This window comes from Salmo trutta, chromosome 9, assembly GCF_901001165.1.
Source record: "Salmo trutta chromosome 9, fSalTru1.1, whole genome shotgun sequence".
In the NCBI taxonomy this organism is placed as follows: domain Eukaryota; kingdom Metazoa; phylum Chordata; class Actinopteri; order Salmoniformes; family Salmonidae; genus Salmo; species Salmo trutta.
In genome coordinates, this window is record NC_042965.1 from 44194534 (window position 1) to 44215847 (window position 21314).

General features: G+C 42.5%; 1 long non-coding RNA gene across 1 annotated transcript; it reads right to left on the reverse strand.

The window, feature by feature from the left end:
- Positions 1-1259: 1259 nt before the first annotated feature.
- LOC115200633 (uncharacterized) lies at positions 1260-20313 on the reverse strand. The gene is made up of 2 exons (XR_003879553.1): positions 20066-20313; positions 1260-1904 (listed from the first exon to the last, which is right to left on the reverse strand). It is a non-coding gene; the product is annotated as an uncharacterized LOC115200633 (long non-coding RNA).
- Positions 20314-21314: the final 1001 nt, after the last annotated feature.

A 21314-nucleotide genomic window follows, 5' to 3' on the forward strand; every position in this document is an offset into this window, starting at 1 on the left:
TGGAGGCAGCATAATGTGACGTGAGCTGGAGGCAGCATAATGTCACGTGAGCTGGAGGCAGTATAATGTAACGTGAGCTGGAGGCAGTATAATGTCACGTGAGCTGGAGGCAGTATAATGTCACGTGAGCTGGAGGCAGTATTACGTCACGTGAGCTGGAGGCAGTATTACGTCACGTGTGCTGGAGGCAGTATTACGTCACGTGAGCTGGAGGCAGTATTACGTCACGTGAGCTGGAGGCAGTATTACGTCACGTGAGCTGGAGGCAGTATAATGTAACGTGGAGGTAGTATAATGTCATGTGAGCTGGAGGCAGTATTACGTCACGTGAGCTGGAGGCAGTATAATGTAACGTGGAGGTAGTATAATGTCATGTGAGCTGGAGGCAGTATAATGTAATGTGAGCTGGAGGCAGTATAACGTAACGTGGAGGCAGTATAATGTCATGTGAGCTGGAGGCAGCATAATGTAACGTGAGCTGGAGGCAGCATAATGTAACGTGAGCTGGAGGCAGTATAATGTCACGTGAGCTGGAGGCAGTATAACTATGGCTGATGGCAAACCTGAACAATCAAAATAAAATATTTTTGAGGAAGTGGCTACAGCATTTCAAGATGACTCTTCATTACAGGAGTTGGCCTGTTTGATAATAGGCTGCAGACTGTAAAGGCTTTCCGCATGCTTCGGTTTCGGCTATGCTTGAATATACCCTTAAAAGACCTTTGCTTGAAAAACGAGAGAAAAAGCGGCAATAGTACTGTTTGTTCATGTTGAGATGCCGTAGCCAGTATACACTTCGTCAAAATAGTTTATTTGGATTATTCAGGTTCGCCATCAGCCATAGTTTTTGCATACACCCCCCCCCCCCCCCCCCCCCCCCCCCCCACCCCCCACACACAAGGTGTCATAAGCATTCCACAGGGATGCTGGCCCATGTTGACTCAAATATGTACCCACAGAAAAAAAAAAAAAACTAAAAAAACGATTTAATCCATTTTAGAATAAGGCTGTAACGTAACAAAATGTGGAAAATATGTCAAGGGGTCTGAGTACTTTCCCGAATGCACTGTACATAATCAAATCACCTTGGAAAAGGGAAAGATGCACATACCTATGGACTACAAATATCCCTCTCCCTGTAATGAGGTTCCTGAGTTTATTGCTCACTTCAATACTTTCTGTATTACCTCGTAGGCAGACAATGGAAAGACAAAGCAACTACTGGAGACTGCTGGGTCGTTCCATTTGATTACAATCACTTTTTTGACTGATTCCTTTATGTCATTTACAATGTTTAAATTTCTTGGACGGTTCCTAACTAGCCCGAGATAGGATATCCAAAGTTAAACCAACTTTGTCACGGTCACACACCAGCCAGCTGAAGCTAATTGGAGAAATACATTTGTCCAACTCTTCCAAAAGCAAACAAAAACACACACACACACACACACACACACACACACACACACACACACACACATCAAACCACACCACACTAGCATTTCTTACAGAACCAAATCTGAAATTAGGCAAAACCAGGAAGTGTAGTCACCTTTTAAAAGCCAAGTATCCATTATATGACAGTCTCAATGGACCTTACTTGCAAAGCCTGGTAACATTTGAAATAAAGCCTACATAAAACTAGATAGCAGCATAATTAATCCCGTGAATGAAAAGAGGGATTCTCAATGAAATGAAGAAACAACGATATTGAATTGAAACAAACAAACGCTGAATAATGTACAAAGTGTTCACCAGTTTGGTCATTGTTACTTTTCCAGGATAAGCCAACTAGTTACAATAGTGAAAGTGCAGGCCTACCTAGTTGAAGGACAACCATGAAATCCAGAAGTCAGTCCTCAATTAAAGCCTCTTTTTGTTGCTTCGTAACGTGAGGTTTTTACCTGTCATGACAAAAAAATACTTCCTTAACCGTGGAGAACACAATCAACCGATTCCACAAAACAAATTCAATGGTCAACAGAACCGTGGCGTTACATTATTAACTAGGTAAGTCAGTTAAGAACAAATTCTTATTTACAACGATGGTCTACCGGGGAACAGTGGGTTAACTGCCTTGTTCAGGAGGCAGAACGACAGATTTTTACCTTGTCAGCTCGGGGGATTCGACCTAGCAACCTTTCGGTTACTAGTCCAACGCTCTAACCACTAGGCTACCTGCTAGACCAACGCTCTAACCACTAGGCTACCTGCTGGTTACTAGTCCAACGCTCTAACCACGAGGCTACCTATTGGTTACTAGCCATTTGGGATGTATTCTAGAAAGTGAACAACAACACAAAAGGCCTTCCAGGAATGTTGACTCCTTTTCTAGTCTTTTCCAAGGCATTCCCCTAGAAGGATGCCAGCTTCAGTCTTCTCCAAGGCATTCCCCTAGAGGGACGCCAGCTTCAGTCTTTTCCAAGGCATTCCCCTAGAGGGACGACAGCTTCAGTCTTCTCCAAGGCATTCCCCTAGAGGGACGACAGCTTCAGGTCTTCTCCAAGGCATTCTCCTAGAAGGACGACAGCTTCAGTCTTTTCCAAGGCATTCCCCTAGAGGGACGCCAGCTTCAGTCTTCTCCAAGGCATTCCCCTAGAGGGACGACAGCTTCAGGTCTTCTCCAAGGCATTCTCCTAGAAGGATGCCAGCTTCAGTCTTCTCCAAGGCATTCTCCTAGAAGGATGCCAGCTTCAGTCTTTTCCAAGGCATTCCCCTAGAAGGATGCCAGCTTCAGTCTTCTCCAAGGCATTCTCCTAGAAGGATGCCAGCTTCAGTCTTTCCACAGACATTCCCCTAGAGGAACGCCAGCTTCAGTCTTTTCCAAGGCATTCCCCTAGAGGAACGCCAGCTTCAGTCTTTTCCAAGGCATTCCCCTAGAGGGACGACAGCTTCAGGTCTTCTCCAAGGCATTCTCCTAGAAGGATGCCAGCTTCCACAAACCTCTCAAAGAACAGTTGGCACAAACTCCTGTAAGATAAAGTGAAGGCATTGCCCAGGGGGAAAAAAATGTGCGTCTCAAATGGCACCCTATTCCCTATATGGTGCACTACTTTTGACCAGTGCCCTATGGAAATAGGGTGCCATTTGAGACTCAAGCCTAGGCCTAACAACTCTTCAAAAGGGACTGCGTGACTTCCTCTGGAGATATCTCTGTCTCCGTCACAACTAGGACCCTATTCCCTATGCAGTGCACAGTAACGGTACCCTATTCCCTATATAGTGCACTACTTTTGACCAGTGCACTAGGGAATAGGGTGGCATTTGGGACGGCACCTCTGTGACGTAACCACAGTAACACGTCTCTGCTGTGACAGGAAAGACTAGTCGGGGAGGATGGTGGAGGAGCCTGGAAAAGCCACTAAGAAAAAATAAAAATAAAAAAATAGAACTACTGTCAAAAATCTGTGAATTCCAAACATGTTAAGTTATGATAAATACATATTTTCGATGAAACAAGTGTCAACAATGGAGCTTTCCCCCCGCTGTACAGCTTGGTCAGATTCAGTAACATGATAGTCATTATACACTCCTCATGAAAACACCATTTTAAATCCAGCAGTAGGCTTGGTCTGGGTCCTGGAAACCGTAAAGGTTTGGCATAGGCCTGGCTTAGACCTACATGAAGCAATCTCAAATGCATGTCGAAGCAGAGACCAAAAAAAAATACAAAAATACCTAACTGCTATTGAGTCTTCACCTACTAGCCTACATACATAGTCCGAGTCACAACAACAACATAGTCCGAGTCACAACAACAACAACAACATAGTCCGAGTCACAACAACAGCAACATAGTCCGAGTCACAACAACAACAGCATAGTCCGAGTCACAACAACAACAGCATAGTCCGAGTCACAACAACAGCAACATAGTCCGAGTCACAACAACAACAGCATAGTCCGAGTCACAACAACAACAGCATAGTCCGAGTCACAACGACAACAACATAGTCCGAGTCACAACGACAACATAGTCCGAGTCACAACGACAACAACAACATAGTCCGAGTCACAACGACAACAACAACATAGTCCGAGTCACAACAACAACAACAAAGTCCGAGTCACAACAACAACAGCATAGTCCGAGTCACAACAACAACAGCATAGTCCGAGTCACAACAACAACATAGTCCGAGTCACAACAACAACAACATAGTCCGAGTCACAACGACAACAACATAGTCCGAGTCACAACAACAACAACATAGTCCGAGTCACAACGACAACAACATAGTCCGAGTCACAACGACAACATAGTCCGAGTCACAACAACAACAACATAGTCCGAGTCACAACGACAACATAGTCCGAGTCACAACAACAGTCTGAGGCAGTGAGACACAGATAGAATGAAGACAAATCTTTATATCTGTGCCATTATGGAGTTGGCAATGTCCATGCTAAAACGGGTTATATCCATCTAGAACCCTCTCTACAGCCTGAGGTAAGAGCCAGGACGTACAGGAAGTAGCCCACATCTCATGCCAAGCAAGTTAAGACACGACCCTGAGAGAGAGACAGAGAGAGACAGAGAGAGAGAGAGAGAGAGAGAGAGAGAGAGACAGAGAGAGAGAGAGAGAGACAGAGAGAGACAGAGAGAGACAGAGAGAGACAGAGAGAGAGAGAGAGAGAGAGAGAGACAGAGAGACAGAGAGAGAGTGTTTTATCTTTCTATTATGACCTCAGTCAACAAGGCCTGACACACTACATCCAGACCCACCTCAATCATAATCATTTTTATATCAGCGAGTTCACACATCATTTACCTTAGGCTCCCAGCCTAGCACGCGCGCGCACACGCACACACACACACACACACACATACACACACACACACACACACACACACACACACATACACACACACACACACACACGTTTCGATCAGTACATCTTGAAATGGATGAAAGTGGACTACGATAAATGTCAATAACCTTTACGATGGACTCAGAGAATAAATATCATTATTTTGTCATTTCAAATGTTGTGGACCTGCTGGAATCATCTGACATATCAAAAGACGAAATAATTCAGGGGAAATATTTCAGGTCTGCGATTGTTCCTAGTCTGTTCAAACTGGGTAACAAACTAAAAAGACAGGCTATCGTCTAAAGTCCACAAGACGAGGACCGCACATCCTTTATCCATATCCTACTGTATGTGACCATACATCCTCTACCCATGTCTTGAACAATGTCATCTGCCTCTAAAAATCTGCTTTACTTTAGTAAACAGAAAGTCTCCCTTTCTCTGAGATGAAAAGGCCTAAAGGTGAAACTACAAAATGTCAACTTGCCTCGGCCCTCGTCAACGTGGGACATTAGACAAGCTTAGGGCACAATGACAAATAAGAGTTGTGTGTTGTTTAAAAAAAAACAAAAAAAAAAAGTCTACTAAATATTTATCTTAAGAATGAAAAAAATAAGCTATTATTTTTTGTTTCAGATCATAGCAATTTATAGGCTACACTAAAACTACAAAAACAAGACAAAAAAAAAAACAGGTATATGCAAACTCATATTTAGCACAAACCCTTGACAGTCACACACACTCATTGCACAGATTGTCTCTTGACAATCCGTTCCATTGACACAGCAGAGAAGAAGCCATTTCATGTCGATCGTTGCCGCGAATCAATCCGCCGAGCGTGTCTGACAGCTCACTAAGCAGTAAACAAAAAACTCCCAGTCGCCGCGGAGACGAGCCTCATCACCACCGTCCACCAACCGAGCACCCTTTTTAAAAAAAATAAAAAAATAAATGTTTCCATACCTACTATTCTTCTCCAGGTGTCCTGTCAGCATCTCAAGATGTCACCTCCAACAGACACAGAGACACAGAATAATACTCTCCAATTCCACAAACCAAGACGAGTAAATCCCCCTTCTCCTCTTAACCCCGAGCAAAGTGCTTCATGTTCGATAGAGAGGACAAAATAATAAAATGGTTATCTGCATTTTGGTTGTTCGCCGTCCGTTTACTAAGACATCAGTTGTATCCAGAGCGGCTCAGTCGACTTGGTGAAGAGGGAAGGCCGGAGGCATAGCTCTCTCTCTCTCTTTGTTGGCAGTGCCTGGGACTGTGTGTGCCAGCGTACAGGCAGGCAGTCAGTGTGGTGTGGCCATCAGGGACTGGCACAGCTGATCCCCACCCTGTCACCTGCCTCACAACAGACCACGCGGGTAGAGTGGGTACTACGGGGTAGGGGAGGGGGGTGGCAGGAAGGGGGAGGTACCATCACAACAGGACAGGATGGAACACACCATCTTGAGGTTGGGGGGGGGGGATTCAGGGCAAAAAGATACCATCTGGGCTTGAGAACAGCAGATATAACCACTAGGCCTACCTTATGGTGAGGTACAGCAATTGGTGGAACATACCACCTGTGGGCTAGAAAAGGGGGTGGTGGAGGGTCAGTCTCTCTCAACAGGAGAGGAAGATACCATCTGGGCTTTTAGAACAGGGGAGAAATAACTGCTAACTACGGGTGGGGTAGAGGGGCTGGTGGGGAGACGAACAGGATCATACCATCTGGGGTCTGGGGGGGGGGGGGGGTCAGCTTCCCTCACACACACACACGAACAGGATCATACCATCTGGGGTCTTGGGTGGGTGGGGGGTCAGCTTCCCACACACACACACACACGGACAGAAATATACCATTGCCTCGGAGCTACCTACCTCGAGCAGCCACCAGCCAGGCAACATAAAACATTCAGCAAATTAGAGTTTCTCATGAAACATTCAGCAAATTAGATTTTCTCATTACTGTAGCTTGGTAGGGGACTACATCATGTCTCATTACGGTAGCTTGGTAGGGGACTACATCATGTCTCATTACTGTAGCTTGGTAGGGGACTACATCATGTCTCATTACTGTAGCTTGGTAGGGGACTACATCATGTCTCATTACTGTAGCTTGGTAGGGGACTACATCATGTCTCATTACTGTAGCTTGGTAGGGGACTACATCATGTCTCATTACTGTAACTTGGGTGATACAACATTACAATTGGAAGAATATGATACACTAGAGCCTAGGAGGTCAAAGTGTAATTTCGTTACCGTGGAATTGTCCAAAGGCTGAGACAGATTTTTACATTTATTAAATGTCCCCCCCCCCCCAAAAAAACATTGATTTTAAACTTTATCAAACCATACAACTCTATGCATAATGACTACTTATAACAATTTACACAAATCACGTTCACTAGCTAGCTTGCCGACTAAGATAACTGCATTTAGCTAACATTCTTTGGCATTTGGTTAGTTGGCGTTATGTATTTCCAAAACTTTGGTTTCCCGTCATGTAAATGTAAGCTGGGTGTCGATAGCAACTGCCAGACTCATTCAGTGCTAATGTAACGTTAGCAGGGAAAAGCCTATAAGGACACGCCTGACGCCCAAACCAATATTAGGTTAGGGTAAGGGTCAAGTTTAAGGGTTTTGCTAGTCGGTTTTAGCGTCAGCCGTGTCCTTATAGTCTCTCCCCGTTAGCAGGCTAGTAGAGCTAACATTAGCAAACTAGTAGGCTAGTGTTAGGAGACTGGTAGGGCTAATGTTAGCAGGCTAGTAGGCTAGTGTTAGGAGACTGGTAGAGCTAACGTTAGCAGGCTAGTAGGCTAATGTTAGGAGACTGGTAGAGCTAACATTAGCAAACTAGTAGGCTAATGTTAGGAGACTGGTAGGGCTAACGTTAGCAGGCTAGTAGGGCTAACATTAGCAAACTAGTAGGCTAATATTAGTAGACTGGTAGGGCTAACGTTAGCAAACTAGTAGGCTAATGTTAGTAGACTGGTAGAGCTAACGTTAGCAGGCCGGTAGGGCTAATGTTAGCGGGCCGGTAGGGCTAACGTTAGCGGGCCGGTAGGGCTAACGTTAGCGGGCCGGTAGGGCTAACGTTAGCAGGCTAGTAGGCTAATATTAGTAGACTGGTAGGGCTAACGTTAGCAAACTAGTAGGCTAATGTTAGTAGACTGGTAGAGCTAACGTTAGCGGGCCCGGTAGGGCTAACGTTAGCGGGCCCGGTAGGGCTAACGTTAGCGGGCCGGTAGGGCTAACGTTAGCAGGCTAGTAGGCTAATATTAGTAGACTGGTAGGGCTAACGTTAGCAAACTAGTAGGCTAATGTTAGTAGACTGGTAGAGCTAACGTTAGCGGGCCCGGTAGGGCTAACGTTAGCGGGCCCGGTAGGGCTAACGTTAGCGGGCCCGGTAGGGCTAACGTTAGCGGGCCCGGTAGGGCTAACGTTAGCGGGCCCGGTAGGGCTAACGTTAGCGGGCCCGGTAGGGCTAACGTTAGCGGGCCGGTAGGGCTAACGTTAGCGGGCCGGTAGGGCTAACGTTAGCGGGCCGGTAGGGCTAACGTTAGCGGGCCGGTAGGGCTAACGTTCGCGGGCCCGGTAGGGCTAACGTTAGCGGGCCCGGTAGGGCTAACGTTAGCGGGCCGGTAGGGCTAACGTTAGCGGGCCGGTAGAGCTAACGTTAGCGGGCCGGTAGAGCTAACGTTAGCGGGCCGGTAGGGCTAACGTTAGCGGGCCCGGAAGGGCTAACGTTAGCGGGCCGGTAGAGCTAACGTTAGCGGGCCGGTAGGGCTAACGTTAGCGGGCCGGTAGGGCTAACGTTAGCGGGCCGGTAGGGCTAACGTTAGCGGGCCGGTAGGGCTAACGTTAACGGGCCGGTAGAGCTAACGTTAGCGGGCCGGTAGGGCTAACGTTAGCGGGCCCGGTAGGGCTAACGTTAGCGGGCCGGTAGGGCTAACGTTAGCGGGCCGGTAGGGCTAACGTTAGCGGGCCCGGTAGGGCTAATGTTAGCGGGCTTGGATAGCAACCTTGCAAGTTGATTTGTAACCATGAATTCATAAAGTATTTGCTTGTAAGTTGACTGAAAATTTAATTGAAACCGATAGTCATGAGTGAAAATGATTTGGTTTAATTTGAAGTTATACATTTGAAGTAATTTCTGTTGGGAGTTTACATTATAGGGAATAAGGTTGGCTGCCAGTTTCTCCATATTACATCACGCCACGGAAAAACAATTTCCCGACATGACTTCTTCAGAATTCTGATCGGTTTTATGTAATAACTGCAAAAATAGAAAAGGGAGATGTGACTTTTCATTGGGATTTTTGGTGCTATACGAATACAAATCCATATGTTACATGTGGTTACGTTTATGCTACCTGCCATTTAAAGATATGTGGGTTTTTGGTAACAGAATTTTAAAAGGCACAAGACAATGTTTTCTTAAAAAAAATGTTTCCGGAAAAAATGATTTCTAAATTAAATATTAAGGATGTTGATATTAGTTGGCAAGGGTCTTTACGTCAACATTGTTGTGTTTTGGTGTATTTCTGATACCTTTTAAGATGTTTTCTATCTGTTTGACAAGAAATCAAAGCCCTTGTTTATTCCTCATTTCTAGGATGGAAAATGGTTGAAAAATGTATACAGTGCCTTCAGAAAGTATTCACACCACTTGAATTCCTCGCTAATTGGGTTGTGTTACGGCCTGAATTCAAAATGTATTAAAAAAAACACATCTATACACAATGCCTGTGCTTAGTTCCATTCTATTTATTGGTTTATCCTGAAAAACTCCCACGTCCTTAATGATTACAAAACATACCCATAACATGATGCAGCCACCACGATGCTTGAAAACATGGAGAGTGGTACTCAGTAATGTGTTGGATTTGCCCCAAACATAACACTATTTTTCAGGACAAAAATTGAACTTCTTTGCCACATTCTTTGCAATATTACTTCAGTGCCTTGTTGCAAACAGGATGCATGTTTTGGAATATTTTTATTCTGTACAAGCTTCCTTCTTTTCACTCTGTCATTTAGGTTAGTATTGTGGAGTGACTACAATGTTGTTGATCCACCCTCACTTCTCCTATCACAGCCTTTAAACTGTTCGAAAGTCACCATTGGCCTCATGGAGAAAACCCTGAGTGGTTTGCTTCCTGTCCGGCAACTGAGTTAGGAAGGACGCCTGTATCTTTGTAGTGACTGGGTGTATTGATACACCATACAAAAAAAGTGTAATTAATAACTTCACCGTGCTCAAAGGGATATTGAGTGTCTGCTTTTTTGTTTTTTAACTCATCTACCAATAGGTGCCCTTCTTTGCGAGTCATTAGAAAACCTCCCTGTTCTTTTGTGTTTGAAATGCACTGCTTGACTGAGGGACCTTTCAGATAATTGTATGTATCTTTGTCAAATAACTCTCAACATTCAAGAGGTGCAGCACTATTTTCACATTTCACTTTTTCCCTAAAAATATCCGTGCTGTCCATGCATTCAGCACATGAAGTCACGCGGCAGCATTACTCCGGCAACTAAGCAACAAAAAAAAGTAAATAAATAAATATATATTTACAATAATAAATAAAATAATAAATAAACAAATACAAATAAATAGTAACGTAATAAAATGTCATTCATCTGGGTGAAGAGGATGACTTTATTTAGAACAATAGTGCAATGACGATGAAAAATGGTGGGTATTGTGGGCAGTCTAGTTATTTTATTATGAAAGGTTGGAAATGGTATATAAATTCCCCTCAGAGTCAAATCAGACATTGAGTACAACATACTGTGTGTGTGTGTGTAGTTCACAATGGCAAAAGCCCAAACAAACGAATGGACGCACTGACAGCATTGCAAATGCTGCAGAATTTAGATGAGTTGGGGGAAGTCGGATGAAGGTTCGGATATCGAGCTTGAAATCGACGTTGCCGATGAAGACTCTTCATCTGATTCTAAAAATGTCGACTACAAGCCCCCCCCCCCCCCTCCGATTGCCTGAGCCTCGACGCAGGAAAAACCAGAACACAGCCAACTGAGACGGTGCTTCCAAAATGCCTCGGTGAGACAGGAGTCTGGGAGGGATGGCACAGTTTTGGGTAGAAATTAAATGAGTTAAATGTGACATGTAGATGTTGCAACATATCAGAGATCGTACTGTTCCTCACACAGGAAGTGAAACAGTACACGTCTATGGACAAACTCAAAACAGTTATTGCACTCTTGTATGTCCGTGGGGCATGGATGTGGAGTAAGGCTGTGACGAAATTTCATCAGCCGGTGATTGTCAAGCAAATAACTGGTCGGTCTCAAGGTAATTGACCTGTTAATTAACACAAACACATTTAGCATCTCCTGGCTTCCACACATAGCCTACAAGCCATTTTATAAAAGTTTAATAAATCCATGTAATATTGCCTACACCTTCACAATAAATCCATGATTTATTTTAGACAGGTCTAAAGAAACATGATATGAAGAAAATGTAGTCTATTTCAGAAGAACAGAATAGCGCACATGTGGCTATTCTGTACTGAGCGGTTAACTAAGAAACAGGTATTCCTATATGCTTAATTTAGAGTTCTTAATGTAACTTTAGTTGTTCTACAAACGTTGGGCTATATGTTTTGATGTTTAATACATTGTAAGGCTGCATGATGCGACTAATGATGATTTGAAAAAAGTTGCTTTAAAGGCATGAGCTCTGCTTTGTTTTTTTGTGCAGGCTGTACACACTACATCAGTCTCTCATTCACAATTTCAGAAGCACTTGATAATGCCTCGAATTTCCAGGCGGCATCCCCTTTGTGTGGCCATAATGCACATAAATCCATGCCTTTTGCAGCCCTTCTCCCTAAATGCTGCCGAAGCACCTTATCCAATTCCGAGGTGCATATTGAAGATATTGGAAGAACTGTCCACATTTACTTTTCGTCAGCCAACAAGATGAGTAGGCATAACAAACAGCAAAAGCACTTGCCTATGTCAATCTACTATTCCCCCATGGTACAAAAGTTGACCTATTCTATTCTGTGGGAGAAATAAATATTCCAAAACGGTCTGGGACAGTTATGGGATGTGATAGATCCCAAATGAATACAACCACTAGCATCAAAAACACTTTTTTTTACACACTGTGGTTGACGCAACAGCCCATGTGTTTAACTTAAAATGCTGATAAACTATTGGGCTATTTCTTCACATAATAAGCGCAGCAATGCGCACACGGCAGTCGTTCCATTAGCGGGAAAACACCATTATCAAGTGGCCACAAATGTGATTATGCAGGTAATGCTTTTATTATAAAAGGTGCATTTTTATGGTGAAAATGATCTTCCCCAAACTCGAAACTCATGTGCGGCATAAGCTCTTCACCCGTTGTACAGCGGATTAATGTGCTTCATTTTAAGAAGTTATTTGGCCACTTTAGTTGTGATACAAACCTTATCAAAACATATGGGCTAGGCTACATGAGGTGTGCGACTATGATTCGAAAAATATTGTTTCTTGCCTTATGCTGTGCATCATTCACAAGTGATAATATATAATTCACAACTGATAGGCTAATATTGTCACCCATCAGACTATTCTTGATTTAATCTTGTCTTTACATATTCTAAATAATATAATTGTGAAGTTCATTTTGATTTATAACAGATAATTATCATGGACCTGTCTCGAAACAGGGGCAGGGGAAAAAAAATACCTGTAATCTATGCACTTAAATAGCGAATGGAGGACGCTTTTCCTGTGGTTCATTTTCATGCCAGCCAGGTAGGCTATACTCCTGTTGTAAAGATAAACAATGTGCTTAATATTAGGAAAGTTGAGTGGTTAGAGCGTTGGACTAGTAACTGAAAGGTTGCTGGATCGAATCCCCTGAGCTGACAAGGTACAAATCTGTCGTTCTGCCCCCTGAACAAGGCAGTTAACCCACTGATCCCTGGTAGGCTGTCATTGTAAATAAGAATTTGTTCTTAATTGACATGCCGAGTTAAATAAAAAGAGTAAAACATGTCTGTATCAGCTTTGCACATCTGGATTTGGGACATTTCAGTCCCATTCTTCCTGGCAGATTTATCTCCAGCTCTGTTATGTTAGATGGGGAGCGGAGGTGAACAGCAACCTTCAAGTCTTTTACACAGATTTTCAAACGGGATATAAGTCCGAGCTTTGGGTGGGCCACTCAAGGACTTTCACATTCTTGTTCTGAAGCCATTCCAGCATTGCTTTGGCCGTATGCTTGGTGTCATTGTACCGTTGAAGTGTAAATCTTCGCCTCAGTGTAAGGTCGTTTGCACTCTAAAGCAGGTTCTCATCAAGGATTTGCCTGTATTTGGCTCCATTCATTGTTCCCCTCTATCCTTACCAGTCTCCCAGTCCCTGCCGCTGAAAAGCATCCCCTATAGCATGATACAACCACCATGCTTCAACAGTAAGGATGGTGTTAGACAGGTCATGAGCTGTGCCTGGTTTTCTCCAGATAACACTTTGCATTCAGGCCAAAGAGTTCATTTTTGTCTTATCAGAATCTTTTGCCTGATGTATTTTACGTGCCTTTTTTGCCTTCTCTAGGCGTGCGGCCATGTGCCTTTTTCTCAGGAGTGGCTTCTGTCTGGCTCCTCTCCCATAAATCCCAGAATACTGAAGTGCCTGAGAGACTGTTGTCGTTCTGGAAACGGTTGTCCCATCTTAGCCAAGGAACGCTGTAGTTCTGTCAGAGTTGTCAGCGTTAGATCAGACCAAGGTCCTTCTTTCCATATATCTTACATTTCATAATGATGGAGACCAGTGTACTCTTTCAACACTAGAAATTGTTTTATACCCTTCCCCAGATATCTGCCTCATTACAATTCTATCTCGGAACTCTGTAGTTCTGTCAGAGTTGTCAGCGGTAGATCAGACCAAGGTCCTTCTTTCCCGGGTTGCTAAGTTTGGTCGGACGGCCCTGCTCTAGGCATTCTGGGTAGTTCCATATATCTTACATTTCATAATGATGGAGACCAGTGTACTCTTTCAACACTCTAGAAATAGTTTTATACCCTTCCCCAGATATCTGCCTCATTACAATTCTCTCTCGGAACTCTACAGACAGTTTCCTTGGACTTCATGGTGTAGTTTCTGCTCTGACATGAACTGTCAATTGTGGGACCTTATATAGACAAGTGTGTTTCTTTTTAACCTGTTTGGTATAGGGGGCAGTATTGAGAATTTTGGAAAAAATATGTTCCCATTTTTAACTGCCTCCTACACCAACTCAGAAGCTAGAATATGCATATTATTGTTCAGGTTTGGATAGAAAACACTCTGAATTTTCTAAAACTGTTTGAATGGTGTCTGTGAGTATAACAGAACTCCTATGGCAGGCAAAAACCTGACAAGGTTTCAAGCAGGAAGTACCCTGTCTGACAAGGAGTCGTGCGTCTTACCTCTTTTTATTGAAAAGTAAGGATCTTAGCTGTAACGTGACAATTCCCAGGGCTCCAATAGGCTCTCAGAGCCCGCGAAATAACTGAAGGTTTACGAGGGAACCTCAGGTTGAAACATATTATCGCCTTTTGTAAGTGGATGCTCGGAGGACCTTTCAATGATGCGCGTGCATGAGTCGCTTCTGAGGAGAAATTTTATTCGGCTGTTTAGGCTCAATGCATACTCCCGGTCGGAATATTATCACTTCTCTACGACATAAATGGCATAAAAATTGGTTTTAAACAGCGGTTGACATGCTTCGAAGTACGGTAATGGAATATTTAGACATTTTTGACACGCCAATGCGCCATGCGCGACACCGCGAAGAAGCATTCTAGAACTCACGAACAAAACGTCGCTGTTTGGATATAACGATGGATTATTTGGGACCAAACCAACATTTGTTATTGAAGTAGAAGTCCTGGCAGTGTATTCTGATGAAGAACAAGCAAGGTAAGAACATCTTTCTTATAGGAAATGTGATTTTGGTGGATGCTGACCTGGGTGGGTATCTAAATAGCTAGCCCTGTAATGCCGGGCTATGTACTTAGATTATTGCAAAATGTGCTTCATCCGAAAAGCTATTTTAAAATCGGACATATCGAGTGCATAGAGGGGTAATGTATCTATAATTCTTAAAATAATTGTTATGCTTTTTGTGAACGTTTATCGTGAGTAATTTAGCAAACTGTTAGTAAATTCACCGGAAGTTTGCGGTGGTTATGCTTTTTCTGAACGTCACATGCTAATGTAAAAAGCTGGTTTTTGATATAAATATGAACTTGATTGAACAGACATGCATGTATTGTATAACACAATGTCCTAGGTGTGTCATCTGATGAAGATTATAAAAGGTTAGTGCTGCATTTAGCTGTGGTTTGGGTTTATGTGACATGATATGCTAGCTTGAAAAATGGGTGTCTGATTTTTTCTGGCTGGGTACTCTGCTAACATAATCTAATGTTTTGCTTTTGTTGTAAAGCCTTTTTGAAATCGGACAGTGGGGTTAGATTAACGAGATTCTTGTCTTTAAATAGCTGTGAAATAGTCATATGTTTGAGAAATTGAAGTTATAGCATTTCTAACGATTCAAAAATCGCGCCACTGGATTTCAGTGGCTGTTACGTAGGTGGGACGAGTTCGTCCCACATGTACCAGAGAGGTTAAATCATGTCCAAACAATTGAATTGGTCACAGGTGGACTCAAGTTGTAGGGACATCTCAAGGATGATCAAAGGAAATTGGATGAACCTGTGTTTAATTTGGAGTGTCATTGCCATGGGGGTGTGAATACTTTTGTAAATGAGATTTCATTTTCAATAAATAAAATCACTGTCATTGTGGGGTATTGTGTGTAGGTGGGTGTGAAAAAAATATATATTAAAACATTTTTTATTCAGGTTGTAACAACAAAATGTTGAAAAAGTCAAGGGTATGAATACTTTCTGAAGTCACTGTATGTTATCAATGATATATGTTAACTATGATGATGCAGGGCTCGACATTAACTCAGATTGTTCTCTTGACCGGGACAAGTAAAAAAAATAAATAATAATAATCTAAATATCAAATAATTACTCCAATCACAATTGGATCAGACAGGCCAACATTGGTATAATATCTTAAAACTTTTTTCATGTACATAAATAAAATAAGCTGACGTGCATATTGACTTTAGACACATGTCCAAACCGATGTTGACATGAGGGAGGCACCAGAAAATGGAGCCAAACTTTAATGAAACATTTAACTAAGTCAATATAGGCTAAAACGCCAGTCACGTTTGACAAATATAATGAAGGATAATTAACATTAACGTCTAAAGGCTTGATTCTGTCCACATCCTCGAGGCTCGAGTTGTTCAGATCAAATGATCACATGACCGGAGAGTGACAGACAGTGCCTGTTGTTGTACACCCCACCCACCTTGAATCTGAGAGGTGTTGAGCATTTTGAAACTATTTAACCTTTAACATAATTGTTTCAAACTTGGACATTTTTGTAAAATGTTTAAGCATGTCTTGCCTTGATTCAAAGTAACCTAGCCAACCTTAGCCTAGCCAACCCTAGCCAACCCTAGCCTAGCCAACCCTAGCCTAGCCAACCCTAGCCAACCCTAGCCAACCCTAGCCTAGCCAACCCTAGCCAACCCTAGCCAACCCTAGCCAACCCTAGCCTAGACAACCCTAGCCTAGCCAACCCTAGCTAAAATACGACAATAGAAATGTTGAGGGAATTATTTTATAAACACTTAATGCCATTGAAACCATGTTGTCATGTTCTATTGGTTTTCAAATCAATGTTATTTTATTGTCCAGCAGCCAAATGCATAAGGAGACACTAGAGCGCGGTGGGCCACACCTTCCCCTTACCCAGAAGACGCTGGGCCAATTTGTGCTCCACCCTATGGGACTCCTGGGTCACGGCCGGTTGTGACACAGCCTGGGATCGAACCGTGGTCTGTAGTGACGCCTCAAGCACTGAATTAGACCACTGCGCCACTCGGGAGATCCGTCTTATATTGCAAACAGATCATTTTAATCTACGGTCATATGAAACTGTTTGCCGGTGCACTTTTGAGAACTGTGTTTTCCCGCTAATTGCATTTTGGAACATTTGCCCTACAGCCATGTGCGCATTGTTGAGCTTATAATATTAAGACGTTCAACTCGAGCAACATTTTAAAGCTAAACGGTATGATTTGTTGCATCAGCCTCATTGCTTTATAAAACATTTTAATGTCATGTGCAGTGGTTGTATGAATTTTGGACCCGTTGTCCCAGAACTGTCCTAGAGTCTGTTTTCAACCTTATACATATTTATCGTCCCAGGGATGACGGGACACCCGTAATATACAGCTCTGGATGGAATTATTTTATAAAAGTCATAAAAGGTATTTGGTTGTAATTGTAATGTTGCAATATTTTATAGGCTACCAAGGGTGGCCAATCATCCTCCAGGAGAGCCTTAAAAGAGGCAGTGTTGTATTTTGAGACATGCTTGAATATGCAAAGAAGCCAATAGGCAGGGTAGCCTACATTTTTGTCTGATTCTCTATAGTAAACAATATAATAATGCATTTACTTTGGTTTTTTTTTTAAATGTAAAAAAAAGTTATTGTCAATCCCTGTGATGCATGTTATCTATGATGATGTATGTTGTTCCAGGAAAATGCCAGTCAGTAGAACATGGGTCTACTCTACTGCACCAATGTTTGTTTACTTTAAGTATAGCTAGCTAGCTAAGTGACTATTGCAATCAGACAATTGTGATTTTTGCATGGGTGGATTCAGTGAAATATATTGGGGGGGATTGAAAAAAATATAGAGCACTGCAGAAGCTTGCCAGGTGTGTCACCATGAACTATGGCATGCATCAACACCTTGGCTAAACTCAGATTCACTTTTGGGGGGGTTGCAGTTCAGGAGACAGTGCACATGAGTTGAAGGAACATAGCAAATCTGAGTTTAGACAAATAATGCAAGTAACGGAATAAATCAAAACAACTACAAGCTAGTAAGCTAGCTAGCGACCCATAACCAGCGAGCTATCGGACCGGCATATAGCTAGCTAGCGACCCATAACCAGCGAGCTATCGGACCGGCATATAGCTAGCTAGCGACCCATAACCAGCAAGCTATCGGACCGGCATATAGCTAGCTAGCGACCCATAACCAGCGAGCTATCGGACCGGCATATAGCTAGCGAGCGACCCATAACCAGCGAGCTATGTGACCGGCATATGGCTAGCTAACGATCCATAACCAGCGAGCTATCTGACCGGCATATGGCTAGCTAGCGACCCATAACCAGCGAGCTATCTGACCGGCATATAGCTAGCTAGCGACCCATAACCAGCGAGCTATCTGACCGGCATATAGCTAGCTAGCGATCCATAACCAGCGAGCTATCTGACCGGCATATGGCTAGCTAGCGATCCATAACCAGCGAGCTATGTGACCGGCATATGGCTAGCTAGCGACCCATAACCAGCGAGCTATCTGACCGGCATATAGCTAGCTAGCGACCCATAACCAGCAAGCTATCTGACCGGCATATAGCTAACTAGCTAAACACTACCTCATTCATAGAAGCTAAATAAGGTTAGGGTTCCCACATGGCCATATAACAGCGCTTGTTTAAAGAAAACAGACGGAAGACAAATCGACTAAATTAGCCATCTGCGTCTCCTAATACTTGTGTGTAAACAGAAGACGGACGCCACAAACATGTTGTCACTGAAAAATACTGTCGGCTGCAACTGCGTTAAAACAGCGTTCAGTACGTGTATATTTTGCATCTGTGAAAATATTTTTTATGTGATGTGTAGTGACGGGAAACCAAGGCTTTCTGAAGGCTTCGACTCTTTCACGAAAAATAGTTAATTACTCGAAGCTTCATTATCTGTTCATAATGCACATTAGTGACATCTGCTGGTCAACAATAAATAGACATTTTTTTAGCCCGCTGTTTTCTTCAAAACTCTGCGGTGCAGCGGTAAGTCATTGGCTTTAGTAGCCTATAATCTGTCGAAATACCAGGTTCGCACCATGCTTCCCCTTTATGCCTTCAAGTTAAGGCTACTATTTTTCAAAAACAAAATCTGTCCTTCTTTAGGCTGTTTAAGACAGAAGCTTATACTATACCAAATAAAACAAATGATTTAAAAACAGAAAATAAACCACACTTTCAGCCCTGAATAGTATTGTCTTCAACTGGAATCGACCTCATACCCTCACGAATTTGACTGTTCCAATAATTCCCTACTCTACCAAATCAGGTTAAAAAACTTTCTCTAAACAAAATCCTACCTATATTTGTAAGTAAGATATTCAGTAGAGATCTGTGTTTGGAAAGCAGCCGAACCGAACCGAACCACTGGCGAAATCACTGGGCTCAAACGAAGCATCCGGGCGTCAGTGATGACGTGCGTCAGCACACCGCTTTCTGATTTTCGACGCAATGCCTCGGAGGTCCGGTATCAAACTAACATCACTAGCTGGTGATATGAAAGTATAAAGGAGCTTTATGTTTCTACAACCGTAAATTTGCCACTTAAAAAAATATATATATATATATATTCTAATAGTACATCGAGATATATATATATATATATATATCTATATATATATAATCGATGTGCTATTAGATGGGAGTATTTGGCTGCCAGGGCCTCTAAACACAACATGTTAAAGTCCTTGGATTATATGGAGTAACGTTATGCTCCTTTAGTCTGTCATGGTTTGGTAGCTAACTATATCAAACACAAACACACGTATAGGTTGCAATTGTCAAGCTTTTTTTTCAGTGCAATGCTTTACTTCTTCCGTCTGAATGGTTAGCTGATTTGTCAACACAACATTAGCTAGTTAGTTAGCTTGTTAAACCGCTAGTTAACTAGCTAGCTAGGACTATTTTTTGTATATATATATATTTTTGCTAACGTAGTATTTTCACAACCACAATGCAGTCGTTGGAAAGCAAGTGGTTGTATTGAAAGGGTGGGGGGGAGAAAGCCAGTTGGTTTATACAAATCTTTAAAACAAAATTGAAAAAGTGTGGAGAAATGTTGGGTTCTTCTATTCCCCTCCATCTTTACAATAAAATAAATAAGGAGGAATACGGATAGTTAGAGAAAGTGTGTAGACCGGTCGGAGGGGGAAAAATAGCTAGCGCAAAGCAGCATTTGATTTGATGATTCCGACCTAGCATTTAAGCTAGCTAGAGGTTAGGTTATGAGAGCTAACATAGAAAATGTATTTGGTATCGGTCGTCAACTTACCAGTAAACGTGGGGTTTATATTGGAATACTCCAGGCAAAAATAGAGAGGATAAATATGTAATAGTATCAATATAACGCTGTCCTTGGCCCTCTCTTCTTCTTCTTTTATCCAAATAGAACCAATGCTGCCATAATCCCAAAGTGGCTATAGATCCTGCTTCTTCTGCTGGTAGCCATCTTTAATCCTGCTCAACATCCAAACAACACAACCCTCCTCCGTCTCTACTCTTCCCAACCCAATGCTGTGTTATAACCCTGGATGACTGACAGGGGGCGCTGTATTGAAGCCACCGCTCAGCCGTCTTGGCACTCGTCATTATTGTGTACAATATTTTGGATGCATATTATTTTCTACATTCCTTTTTGACACGTTTTATTATATTACAGACACCTTAATTCATACTTCTAAATTATATTATGTGAGTTAAAATTTTAAAAAATATATATATACAAAGTAGATGGTACTAATGTTACTGTCCCCACTACAGTAACAAAATACTTATGTACATGTAATTGTGTTCTTGAAACACTTAACTGAAATACTGTAGAATTCCATTCATTCCTATGGAGGACTGCTCCTACTGGGGAGAGCCAATATGGCCGACTGGTAGCTTCAAAGTCTAATAATAGCCAATACATAGCATCAACAAACAAGGGGTTTATTTGATATATATATATCATTGGTTCCAACATTAATTCTTCTTCAGTGGGGTTTAACACAGTTGGCATCCAATGTTAATAATGGTGCATTACGGCCACCAACTGGACTGGAGTATAAATTCATTATATTTGTTTTGTACAAAAATGTGAAAATGAAAAGATTACCCTACAAACCAACCACCACCACCACCCCATTCCACTATTTTGAAGTAGTTCTCTGCAGCTGCCACCACAATACCTATTTTCTGTGACTTACGTTCCATTCCTGCGGTACAGCTGATAACATGGCAATGAACCAGTGGAGGCTCCTCAGAGGAGGAAGGGGAGGACCATCCTCCTCAGTGAATTCCATAAAAATGTTAAAACATTTAAAAGATGGAAACTATACTAAATATATTAACACTTCACCAAATAATTGATTAAAACAAACTGTTTTTCAATGAAGGTCTACAGTAGACTCAACAGCACTCTGTAGGGGTAGCACCATGGTGTAGCCAGAGGACAGCTAGTTTCCGTCATCCTCTGGGTACATTGACTTCAATTCAAAACCTAGGAGGCTCATGGTTCTCACCCCCCTTCCAAAGACTTA